The following is a 14,093-nucleotide window of genomic DNA, read 5'->3' on the forward strand; positions in this document are numbered from 1 at the left end:
GTCACGTAATGATATGTCGGTGATAGGTATAAGAACGTTAAGACTGTGGTAAGTTAGAGAATGATATGACTATGAAGTGTTTGCGTTATTGACTCGGTTATGATATGATACATTGTATGCTAGATTATTGTGCTTAAGTACGAAATCATGTGAACGTGAATGTATGTTATTTATGCTGCTTAGTTGATGTGATATGAATGCATGTGACGATGTGTGACCCTTATACGATTATGACTTGTTGTATGAGTATTAAAATGTGATTGAATGAATTGTATGACATGAAATACGGTAAATTGCATGGTACATAACCCCGCTAGGAATANAGGATTTAAATTATTCGAATTTACAAGCCAATTTTTAATTTACCTCAAAGGATTATAATGTGTGACAAGAATTTAGTACGATATAACATGTATAGTCAGTCAAGCTAATTTTCGAGAAAAAAAAAAAACTCATTTAGGTGAAACATAGAATTCACGGGACAATTTTTATTTTTATTTGTTTAGGGGCTTAGAATACAATTTTAGAAACAACCTTCCATAAATGGTGAAAAGATGTTCATTCTCATTCAAAGAAATGTAAATTCTCTCGAACAATATTCACTCTCTGTCGTAAAGTTCTAAGGACATAGTACTAGTGTAGAAAAAAAAAACTCATTATTGTCATTTATTATTATATAATAGACGGATAGAACTCAAAGCTCAATCGTCTAACAGACGACAAACATGCCTAACTACTTCCATGTCAGCTTCGGGAATATTTCCGAAAATATCTGAGTCACAGTCATTAAGCTTAAAAATAGCTTTGCAACAAGTCTTAATGGCACGAGTTGGAAGTCTGAGAGCCTCTACCACACACATCGCCCCTTCTCCAATAAATGGAATGCAGCCAGCGATATCAAAATCATTAGAGTCTGCTGTCACGAGGGTCATGGTCGATGATGCAAAAATGGCTAAGCAGACAACGAATACAAGTGCTAACTTCATTGTGGAAGCATTGAGGGACATTGCTGCCATTGTTTATAGAAAAATACGGATGAAAAGGTGAAGATAATGAGAGAAGTATTGTCTTGTTTGTGTGAGAAAGTTGTGAACTATGGAAGCTCTTATATAGGAAAAGAAAAGGAGCTGGAGTTTTGGTGTTATTTAATGCCACATAAAACTACAAAATTCATGTTGACGTAACTTTATTCTTTAGGGATGTTAACGTGAGTATAAGTCAATGGTAATGACATATAACATCACCCCATATACTATTGAACCTTGTTCTTTAGACTTACAAAATTGGAATTCGATTTTTGAGATGCTCGATGTGTTCTAGAATTCCAAGTTAAATATAAAGACCAACCCAAGTTTACGATTATAGAGTAAAAGGATCAAATTACTTCTAGGACTGTCTTTATGACTGTCTTATCAATAGAATTATACTCAAGTTGACGCTTATTTTTACTTTATAATGACCCTTTTCTTTGAATAATTTGTATAAAATAACTATTAATTGAAATATATTTACCTAAATTAAAATAAATAAATAAAATAGATATTTTTTAATAAATTAATAATGGTAACAAATAAAACAAAATTATTCAACTCAAGCAAATGGTAAAGAAAATCTTGTATGGATTTAAATTTTATGACTATATATGGACATAGACATACCAAATTTGTATTAAATGGCATAAAAGTAGTATTAATCAAAACATGGTGGAAAGTATTTAGTGTGAATATATAAATGAAATGAGACCACGAAACTATAATAATATTGAAATATGATGACAAAGAAAGATATAAAAAAAATAATATTTGGATTATGTGATTCAAGCATCGAAACAATATTGATGTAACGCCCATAGATTTGTACTAACTTAAAGATTTTCATAACATAATCTCTTAAGAAATAAACATTTAAAACGTTTTTGTAAAACAATGTTGTAGACTTGCATGTTTCAAAGAAAGATCTTTAAAGCAATAGAAACTAAATATTAAATAAAACAAATAAATATTGAAAATAATCACGCTTTATACTAACCTATAGTCTAATAGTTTAAATACTACTATCTTGTGCTTGTGTCATGGTTTTTACTTACGATATGATCGTAAGCCTTACAAGAGTGTTTTATCTTTACTTGAAAAATAGAATTAGCACATGACTTGAGTATTTTAAGAAAGACTCAGTATGTGACGGTTAAAAAAAAAAAAATCAATCGTTGGAAGCCTCGAGAATTCTGGCACGGCACCGAAATTTCGGGTAAATGTTCACCCTAACCCACGACCTCTCACGAGACGCTCCACTCAGTTGTCCACCTTCACGAACACACTTGCAAGAGAGAATAGATGTGAATATAGAGAGCCAAAATACCCAGGTTGGATACCCACCTGCTACCAATACTCAGCCCAACCCCGACAATTGTAAGCATCTTAGCCCATTGCAACCCGAGACCCACACTACATCCCGAGACCCATGCTTTAGCCGAAATGCGACCCTCACGCATCACCTTTCCCCCAAGTGAGACGTGTCGTGCATGTAGACGCCGACTCCTTCGGCTCTAGTGGCTCGGCTCGGCTCGGCTTCACACAGTCTCTCGATTAAAAAATTGACGTAATCGGCTCAATTTAACATTTTTGACATCGACCCTTACGCTTTTGATCATTCCAGAGCTGAAATTGACCTAGTTCAAGGCAATTATAGTTAATATAAGGTCCGATTTTCTCAATTAAGTTAAATTGAGCTAAGAAATTAGTATTACTAACGAAATGTGTAATACTCGAAGAGAGAGAAATAGAAATAGAAAAAGAAAAAAAAAATAAAGGAAAAGTCGAGAGGGGAAAATAGGTAAATTTGCCCCTCCAACCACTTAAGGGGTCCAAATGAAACCCCATCCATAGTCCTGCAAAAGAGAGATAGTGAGAGAAAGGGGTAGAGAGAACTTAGAGAGAGGAGAAAGGATGAACCGCCGGAAGACTCACCGAAAACTACCGTCGGAGTCTATTCCGGTGAAGATCATGATGCAAGGAGGTGAAGATCATGCAGAGAGACTTTCTTGGAAGGGAAAATAGAATGTGGGTGGCCGGAGTCCCATTTTTCATCAAGAAGTCGGAAAACCCGCAAGGTAAGAATCTTGAACGTTTTCTCAGATCTACGGTTTTCCTTTGTGAATCAAGATCTGAAATCTTGATATATTCATCTAGGAACAACTCTACACATGATCTGTGAAGAAGTTTGGCCGAGACCTCAACCCGAAGGCGGAGATCCGAGAGTCGTTCGGGAACAGTGAGTGAAATTCCGACCTTCTTAACTCATCCGGTAGTTAAGCAAAAATTACGAAAAAAATACGAGGACGTAGCCCGTAACACGATCTAAAACTTTGCCGAAGGAATCATGTCGATCCGATCTACGGATCGAAAGATATGAAAATTGGAATAGAGGGTTGTGTTTCGGTTTTCAGAAGGCAGAGAAGAAAGAAGAAGAAGAAGAAAAAAAAAAAACAAAAGGAGTCAGCCGGCGAGCGGCGGACGGCGGCGACAGGCGCCGGACACGCATCGACCATCGGCTGGAGCAACGCAGCTCCAGCGAGGCGTCGACACGTGTCGCCTGCAAGCCGGGCCGAACCGCGACGCGAGCCGAGCCGACTGGACCGGNCCTACGACTGGCGCCTTCCAGCGCGCGTGACCACACACTCCCAGCGCGCTGCTGGCGCGTGAGCGCGCGTGGGACGGCCATTTTGGCCCGGTTGCTTTCTGTTTTCCCGATTTTTGTCCCGGTTCCAGTTCTAATACTGTTCTTACGTGAATAGGGACCTAATTTAAAGAAATCAGTACTTTTGGACACCTCACGGGCAAAGAAACGCTAGCAAAAAGGGCACGCGTTAACCAGGTAAGTCACCACCCGGTATTTAGGAAGAAATACTTGTAGGGTTCGCTTGGATTGTATGTATGCATGTTAGTAATTTTGCCTTAAATTAGCTCTCCATGAATGAGATTAATCAGATGGATTGTTATGATGTGTTGGGTGAATTATCTGAGTGTTGCTTGTATGCCTTAAGCTTCCGTTGTACGTATGCATGCGCTTAATTTAGGTTGGAATTGTGTATTCCGTGTTCCAGGTGCTTGATGGATGAATTCGCCCCATTGAGCGCGAACTTCGTGTTTTGGGTGCTAGATGGAGGCCATCGCCCCGTTGAGCCAGCGTGCCTAGTTTGCATGAATATTAGGATGTTAGAAGACGGTTGCATGCACACCCCGTTATTTTCTAGTACCCATTTCTATGATAAACTTAGAGAATTACTGTTAGGAGCGATATGTCGCTCCAGCCATACTTAATTTTCCCCTAGAAACTTAGCGGTTCACCATGGCAAGAAAGTACCTAGGAGTGTTCATAGATTGCTAGCGTGAGAACGGTATCTATAGGTTCGTGGGAGGACCAAGGATCCCTGATCAGTCCTTACTGCTNGTTCGTGGGAGGACCAAGGGTCCCTGACCAGTCCTTACTGCTCTTAGCCATTTCGCATGGGAAATGTGTCCCCACGTCGTACAACCCATTAGCTGCATGGGAACGGGTTGGGTCGCACCCCCCATAGGAGGACTATATGGGCGTAGGGGTATTCAGCACACCCCTAGGCTAGATACCATGTAGTCCTAGATAGCTATGTAGAGGTAGCGCCTCATAGAGAGATACCGACCATATCAGCTTGGCATAAGGAACCTCTAGGTTTAATGAAAGGACGACGAACCGGTGAAACCCAAGGGGCAAGTCCCAGGGAACTAAGATTAGAACCAGATGTCCTAGAACCGAAGTAGGAAACCGTGGGAATGCGGCTAAATTAAGATGCGAAGAGAGCCTACAAGTAGGTGGCTTACTGAGTATAATTTTTATACTCATCCCGTTCTCCTTTATTTTTCTCAGGTGTTCGCTGGCTGCTGGTCGAGGTAGAGGAGCGTTTGAGAGCTGTACAGTCACAAAGGGGGTCGTTCTGGAGCGTCAGTCCCTTTTCGGTCTTTTAGAGTCTTTTCTATTTCATTTAATATTTGCAATTTCTTTTGTAATAATTAACCAACAAAATTTCTCTCTTTTGTTTTAATTCAATAGTATTTTTATCTTTTTACTTTGCTTTTCTTTTCTTTTGTCTTCCTTTTGTTTGTTTTCGATTTCATCTTTTTAGTCACGATTCGGATTTTGAAGCCTCGAAAATCGGGTCGTGACAAAATGAGATGGACATTCTAATAGGAAACAACTCTCGATGATATTTGGAGAAACTTCGAAGGACAAAATTCAATATACTCGAGTTTAGAGAAAATGTTGGCTAAGGCCAACCAAGTAAGTGGTCTTAATATCGGTACGTTTAGAAATTGTATCTTGTATGAGGAACATACATCATGGCTCTGCATGTATCATATGTTTGATATATGTGAATGTTATGAAATGATATGTTTGAGATATGATATAACTATGAATGTGATATGTGAATAATATGATAAATGTTATGACATAATATTTTTGATGATATGATGCATATTGTGATATGCTTTATGATATGGTACATGCATGATATGATATGGTATGTTGGGAGACATGATATGTTTATGATGTAATATATGTATGATATGACACGATGTATGATAAGAATGACATGTGATAAGATGTTTTGACATGATGCACAACCCCGATATATGTATTGAAAGCTATGATAAAAATGATATGATATAAAGGAAAGACAGAAGGGGTTGTTTTACAAGTTTAATAAACGAAAATGTTGAAACCTCATGCATCATTGTATCTTACATGCATGGGGGAATCTCCCATCTTACGATGGTACAGACATGTACGTTATGAGGCAAGAAAACGGTCATTATGTTTATCATATTGATGCGACAGTTACTATTCCTATGAGTGTTCGACATCAGTACTAGAGAATACTAGCCTGACTAGGAAAGGGGCCCACGAAGTGTTTGAATGGACTAGTAGATCCATACTTAGAATAGTAAATACACATCCAATTACCTACTTAGAATAGTCACCTAAGTAAATACATATTTAAATGATAGGTCCCACTCATGATTGTGTGTGTTTGCATCTAACGTCAATAATGAGGTCACTTATTGAGTATTTCTTAAAATATTCAAGTCATGTGCTACACTCCTTTTCAAGGTAGAGGTAAGGCTCCCATGCATGGCTGACGTGACATCGAAAATTTGAAGATCATGGCACATGCTTATGTAGTTTGTATTTAATTTTGTAGACTATAGATTAGTATAGGGTATTTCTGTTTATTTTACTTATAGCTACAAGAAATAGTGTATAAGATAACTTACGAAAAATACTATTATAGAATTTTTATAGCGTTTTTCGTACGTCGTGACAACCCATATTATTAAAAGTCTGGAACTTCGATTTTTTTATAGCTATAATATATGCTATACTAGAATATGAAACTATAGCTTATATATGTTGCTATAAAAACATTTTATATTATTTTATTAAAGTTATAATAGGTTTAACCTAACTTAAAAAAAATTGTGCTATCTTTAACTTATAATAACATTTTGTTAATGCTATAATATAGTATTTTTAGGTTTGATATTATATTTTTAGCTTTGATATTATGCTATAATGCGCCTTTAATAACACTTACATTTTATTATATAAATTCTTTACTATTTTTTCTCAACAATATTTTTTTTTTCAATATAATTTACTCTCGACTAAATTTAAAATTGACATTGATGAAATGATATTTCATAATACATTAAGTAAAAAAGATTTCCATTCATAATTGAAATTTCACAATCTATTTACACGTTACAAAATAAAGAAGTTATTTGAAGGATACAAGTATTTGTTGTATGTAATTACAAAAAAACATAAATTGTTTGAATCTCCCACAACTACATCTAGTGTTGTAATCCACAAGAACAGCTTCCCATTGTTTGCTAATCTTCAAGCAAACTTGTACGTACTTTTCATTCCCTGGATCCATTCTACCATGAAGTCTGTTAACCATGAAAGAGGCAAATATTAAATACCCAACTTCCAAATTAAAATATTTTATACTTATTTGAGTGATATTGAGCCTTGCAAGAACAGCTTCCCATTGTTTGCTAATCCCCAAGCAAACTTGTACTGTTCATTCCCCCGATCCATTCTACCATGTTTTTGAAGTCTGGTAACCATAAAAGAGGCAAATATTAAATACCCAACTTCCAAATTAAAATATTTTATACTTAAAGAGATTAATCGTACCTTTGAGTGATATTGAGCCTTGCTTAATAGACTGATATTCAGCCTTGCTTAATAGACTCACTATATCGCTCTAACCAAAACAAAACAAGAGAGATTTTAAATTCATTGACAGCATAAAGAGATTTTAAATTCATTGGCAGCATAAAGAGATTTTAAATTCATTGGCAACATAAAGGTCATAACATCTCCAACAATGTACTTAACAAACAAGGTATCTGTAATTGAATTAATTAAAATGACAATTTCTTATAGTATATGGACAAGCAACTCATATAAAAATTGATCAACTCGAAACTAAGAATGAGATGACCAAAATTTGATAAAAGCATGTTGAAGGACATGTGCCTTTTAGATTTAGAACGAGGATTAACACAAGAATTAAGTGTCTCAACTGAGGGATGGTTACTATTACTTGTCACAACTAAGGGCAACTCTGCATTGTCTTGCCCAAAAATATAAAGCATGGTAGTAAATGCAACAAATGAGTTGCGGAATATAAAGAAATAAATTCGCTACAATACTTTGTAATAAGTTATAGATCGCATCAATAGCATGATTCTTGCTTGACAAATAATATGACACAATACATGCCTTCAAGTTCTTGCCCACCTACATAATCCGTATGGAAGAAAGCTATGAAGACAAACCGTATGGAAGACAAAATAAATAGAACAGACAATTCCAATATGCGCAAACTTCATACTTGGAAAACAAAACTCATACTGCCATAAAGAATTCGTTTGAAGTTATGCAGTACCTCAAGCTCGCTTCAATCAGGAAACATCTGCCTAGTAGGTGTCAACTCGACAATGTGATCGTTAACACAAAGAAGCCAATCCATCTCCCTTCGCCACCACATTTTCTTCTCTTGTGGAATAAGTTTTAATCGCTATTGTTGCCCAAACAGAGGACTATAACAAAACAATGGAAAAGGGATCAACATTAGACTCTGCAACCAATGTCAATCCTAGATAGAATATCAAGTAATATGTCAATCCTAGATAGAATATCAAATAATATGTCAATCTTAGATAGAATATCAGGCCATGAGTGGAAAAGAGACCGCATATCCCAAAGATTTGTAATGGCATTAGATATAGCCAATGTCATACAAATCCCATTTCCACCTCCGGCATATCTTCTCCAAGAAAGAGTTTCAACATCTCAATCTATATAATTCCCACACACTATTAAAAGATTAATGGGAGAAACTCGCAAAGAAAAGAGAGTCTTTTAATTTCTTCTCTGGCTTCCTATTATCAATATAGTCTTTTTTTTCTTTATTAGCAACATTAGGTCTAATACAATCAGGTCCGTTAGCTTTTCGAGTGGACCGACTCAATGAAGAATGGAAGATAGTCCTTAGAGCCACGGTGACTGTTCTCCTAAAGCCCTATGGTCTCAAATGTAAGAAAATCGGAGCTTGAGCTAATCTCACATCCTTGTTCTTCAATCAAATGGTCAAACGTCTCATTTTCAGGCACAATCTCTTTTCAACCGCTCCCTCCACTACAATTTTCCCTCCTCAATCACAACCTTAGCACAAAATCAAAACAACCCATTTAGACTCCACCCACCAGAAGCCTTATCAATCCAAACTCTTCTACAAATTAAACACAAAACACAATTTTTGGATGGAGATTCCAACATCCATAAACCCAAATCAAAGAATATGGGGTTCAAAATGATTTAAGGCCACTATTATTAAAGCTAAAAGATAGAGAAAGATAGCGATAAAAAATCAAAGAAAAAAAAGAAGAAACAGGTGGAGCATGAAAAAATTGAAAAAAAAAAAACACTTGTTCATCTCACTACCGCCTTCGAACTCAAAAACACATAATATTTGAAGATTATCGAGATTACCGAGATTACCTTGTAGTGACATGATGAACCAATTGATCGAAGTTGTTAGAATAAATAGGGAATAAAGGTAGCAAAATAAAAAATGAATGATAAATAATAATAAATAAATAAATTAAAAAAAAGTCCTAAATGAAACTTTGTTGGGTCCACTTGTTTTTCAAGGCTAGTAGCCTCATTTGAAAAATGCTGAAATGCTATTAAATGTACCTTTTTAGTGTACTTATTTTAATTATTGTAAAATTGTTTTAAGGATCTTTCATATGTAAATCCATCCCATAAAACTATGTTAATGTTTTAAACGATTTTTTCGCATAAAATGATTACATTATATATAGATTAGCGATTTTAGGTAAAGTAAAAATTTAGGGTCGTTATACAGTAGGTGACTTCACTATTGAAGTTAGGGAATGCAAACACATTCAACTTATGATTAGGGACAAAATTAGATGTGTAGTACTTCCCTACATACGACTCGCACTATTGAGGTTAGAGTGCATTCAACTCACGATTAGGGACAAAATTAGATGTGTAGTACTTCCCTACATAGGACTTATGCATGCGAGCGTGAATCCAGCAAGAAATGCGCACCTCATTGAACACAACATAGTCGGACTAGTTGTCTGTAGCCGGACGTTTGGAGGTCAGCAAACTCTCGAATATCATGCAAGGGCGCATAATAATCATCATAGTGTACGCGTCCATACTTCTCATCATAAAAGGGGAAGTATTGCAATGTGAATGAACACATAATATACATGAGGTCCCTATAGTTTTCATCTTAATTTAATCATGTGATACACCCCCACATATTCTTCTCTTCTCATATTACTCTAAGTAATACGCATGCAAAAACCTTCATACATTCATCATCAATAACATGAGTGTATAATATAAAAAGTTTCTCGTCATAGTGCAACATAATTGTAACAACTCTAAAAAAAGAAATTGATAGTAATAGATTTCCCATCTTTCCACTAGCCTCTCACACCCCTTCCTAAAATACTTCCAAACCTATATAAAAAAAACAAAAAACAAAAAAACAAGAAAAAAAAAAAAACAAAACAAAAATGACATATTTAGAAAAAAATGAAAATGAAAACATGTGTTGAGGCCACTTTAGAGAGAGGAAAAAAAAACAATCAAATTTGGAAATCAAATTTGGAACTAACTTTCGCTAAGGCCAAACAAGCCAATGATCTTAGTGTCAGCTCTGTCAGCTTCGTCGCAAGACTTGCATAATGTATAACAACACGTGCCCAGTGGCCCTTGCACGTTTTATTTATGCTTTATGTTATATGATGATGTAACGATATTGTATGATGATGCGATAATGTTGTATGATGGTGTGATGACATTATATGATGATGTGATAATGTGCATGATGATATGAGATGATGACATGATGATGATGCATAACATGATGACATAAGATGCATGATGACGAAATGACTAAATATGATGATATTTCATATTAAAATGATGTGCATGTATTAAATGTCATGATGCATTATGACAATGAGTTTTCTAAGACACAACCCTAATTGATGTTAATGATGATGAACTTATGAAGGCCATGCATGCATGTTAACAGGATAATACGTGGATGATGTATAGGGTTGTGTCATAAGAATGATTTAAAGATAAAAATTATGGGGACCTCATGCATATTGTATGTTCATAAACATCGAGTTACTTTTCCATTTATGGTGATGGGTATGGACACGTAAATTATGATGAGGATCATTATCATCTTGCATGATATTTGAGGGTTTGTTGACCTCCAGACGTCCTACTTCCGAAAATTAGGCCGATTTTGATGGGTCTACGGGGTTGCGAACCTCCTGAGGACTCACAGTCGCACGTGTGGGTCGTGTGTAGGAAAGTACTACACATCCAATTTTGTCCGAACCGGAGGCCACCTCTATGATGTTTTCAACCATACGTCTCTAATAATAAGTTGTGTTTGCATTCTCTAACCCTAACCGTGGGGTCACTTACTAAGTATTTCTTAAATACTCAAGTTGTGTGCTACTTTTATTTCAGGTAAACAAGACACCCTTATTCGGCTAACGACGAGATTGCAAGGAAAGACGCACATGCATAACATAATAGTATTTCGTGATGTAATAGCCCAAAAATAAATAAATAAATAAATAAATAAGCAAAGAAATAAACCCATAAAAAAAATTAAATTAAGTAAAGAAAAGAATAAAAACAAAAAAACAAAAAAACAATTCTCTCCCACCCCTCTCCATTAATCTCTCTTCCATTTACCCATCATCTCTCCACTAATCTCTAATCCATTTAACCATCATCGATCCTCAAACAAATTCTTACGCCACAATCTCAAGTTCTTGCAAGATGAAACCGAAAACAAAATTGTTAAATTTGAGAAAATAAAATGGCCATAGACGAGGTGGAAGAAGAGAGGGTTAGTTGAGGTATATATTAAGTCTTTCTCTTCTTTTATCCTAATTTCATTTTTATGAAATCACAACCAAACATACTTTAGATTTAATGAATTATTACAATTATTTAAGTGGTCAATAATTTTATATAAATTAGAGAAAAAAAATNCATGCATGCATGTTAACAGGATAATACGTGGATGATGTATAGGGTTGTGTCATAAGAATGATTTAAAGATAAAAATTATGGGGACCTCATGCATATTGTATGTTCATAAACATCGAGTTACTTTTCCATTTATGGTGATGGGTATGGACACGTAAATTATGATGAGGATCATTATCATCTTGCATGATATTTGAGGGTTTGTTGACCTCCAGACGTCCTACTTCCGAAAATTAGGCCGATTTTGATGGGTCTACGGGGTTGCGAACCTCCTGAGGACTCACAGTCGCACGTGTGGGTCGTGTGTAGGAAAGTACTACACATCCAATTTTGTCCGAACCGGAGGCCACCTCTATGATGTTTTCAACCATACGTCTCTAATAATAAGTTGTGTTTGCATTCTCTAACCCTAACCGTGGGGTCACTTACTAAGTATTTCTTAAATACTCAAGTTGTGTGCTACTTTTATTTCAGGTAAACAAGACACCCTTATTCGGCTAACGACGAGATTGCAAGGAAAGACGCACATGCATAACATAATAGTATTTCGTGATGTAATAGCCCAAAAATAAATAAATAAATAAATAAATAAGCAAAGAAATAAACCCATAAAAAAAATTAAATTAAGTAAAGAAAAGAATAAAAACAAAAAAACAAAAAAACAATTCTCTCCCACCCCTCTCCATTAATCTCTCTTCCATTTACCCATCATCTCTCCACTAATCTCTAATCCATTTAACCATCATCGATCCTCAAACAAATTCTTACGCCACAATCTCAAGTTCTTGCAAGATGAAACCGAAAACAAAATTGTTAAATTTGAGAAAATAAAATGGCCATAGACGAGGTGGAAGAAGAGAGGGTTAGTTGAGGTATATATTAAGTCTTTCTCTTCTTTTATCCTAATTTCATTTTTATGAAATCACAACCAAACATACTTTAGATTTAATGAATTATTACAATTATTTAAGTGGTCAATAATTTTATATAAATTAGAGAAAAAAAATAGACTAAATTAAAAATCAAGAATTTAGGGGTTAACATAATCAAAAGAAAATAGAAAAGATGAAATACAATAGGAGGAAAAGAGAAGATTTGAATATTTAAACTATTTTTTAAAAATTGTCGATGTGATTCAAGCGACATAATAATATTGTTAATTTTTATTTGTACTATGAAAAGAACTTACTTTTGAAATATCGAGAATCCTGTAACTAAAATTATATATATATAATATTCTAAGATAAAGTCTATGATGCTCGCATCAAGTCTAACATTAGAGTATTATAAAATATAGATAATTGAACTTGAAATTGATGTCATGGGTTCACATAGGTTGACTTGAATGCAAAGGACAAAATCGAATTTTTATTATGGACAAATTGGTGACACCAACCTAAGTTAATCAGATAAGTGGTCTTACTATCGACATGATTATATTTGATGTTGACATGTGTCTGTGGTTCTGCACATGTCATATATACTGATATGTGTGAATTATTTGTAAATTGATATGCTTATGTTATGTTATGTATATGTTATAATATGTGAATTGTATGATAATACTGACAGTACGATGTGTTCAATGATATGTTTGAGATATGATACGAGAAGGATGCACTACACGTAATATAATTATAAGAGTAAGATATGTTCATGAAACGTTAAGGTTAGGTTACGTATCGAAGTGTTATGGATATGAGAGATTGATAAAAACGATATGAACACGATCGACAGATAAAAGAATATGGTTAGGTTATGGGTAGAAAGGGTTAGGATTATGATAGATTGATAGAATGATAGCGTCAGAATCCGTTCTTGTAATGGTATGACTGTGATAGTATAAGAATGTTAAGGCTATGATAAGTTAGGGAACGATATGACCACAACGTGTTTACAATATAATATGATTATGAGATGACATGCGAATTACGGATATTATATATATATATATATATATATATATATATATATATATATTGTGATATGATAAGAAGATGATATGAAATTTGTTTTGGTACGAGATATGTGATAAATTGAGAGGTTTATGATATGTATTATCATTTAATACAACCCCAACCTATGCATGAATGATATGATAAATGATAAGATAAAAGATATGTGAAATGATATGAAAAAAGATATGATAGGTACGGAATGCTAGCGGGGTTGTATTAAATGATAATGAAAATGAAAAAATGTTAGGAACTCATATATTATTGTGTACTCATGCACTGCGGAATACCCCTTACCCTTCACGATAGTATGGACGTGTACGTTACAAGGAAGGAAAACGATCATTATGGTTATCATAATGCTGCGATGACCAAGCAGGAGAACGATCATTACATTTATCATAATGCTACGACAGTCAGGTGGGAGAACGATCATTATGTAACCTAATGCTGTCGTGACGGTTA

The 14,093-nt window shown here is 34.9% G+C and overlaps 1 long non-coding RNA gene across 2 annotated transcripts; it reads left to right on the forward strand.

Annotated features, from left to right (window-relative positions):
- The first annotated feature begins 2,860 nt into the window (after positions 1–2,860).
- Positions 2,861–5,078, forward strand: LOC111779973. Of its 2 annotated transcripts, none has more exons than XR_002812772.1 (4): positions 2,861–3,109; positions 3,189–3,270; positions 3,794–3,873; positions 4,903–5,078. It is a non-coding gene; the product is annotated as an uncharacterized LOC111779973 (long non-coding RNA). The 2 variants fall into 2 exon arrangements; XR_002812771.1 differs by lacking the exon at positions 3,794–3,873 and adding an exon at positions 4,222–4,224 and having other exon boundaries at positions 3,189–3,256.
- Positions 5,079–14,093: the final 9,015 nt, after the last annotated feature.

The sequence above is a fragment of the Cucurbita pepo genome, chromosome LG18, assembly GCF_002806865.2.
Source record: "Cucurbita pepo subsp. pepo cultivar mu-cu-16 chromosome LG18, ASM280686v2, whole genome shotgun sequence".
NCBI classification, from domain to species: Eukaryota; Viridiplantae; Streptophyta; class Magnoliopsida; order Cucurbitales; family Cucurbitaceae; genus Cucurbita; species Cucurbita pepo.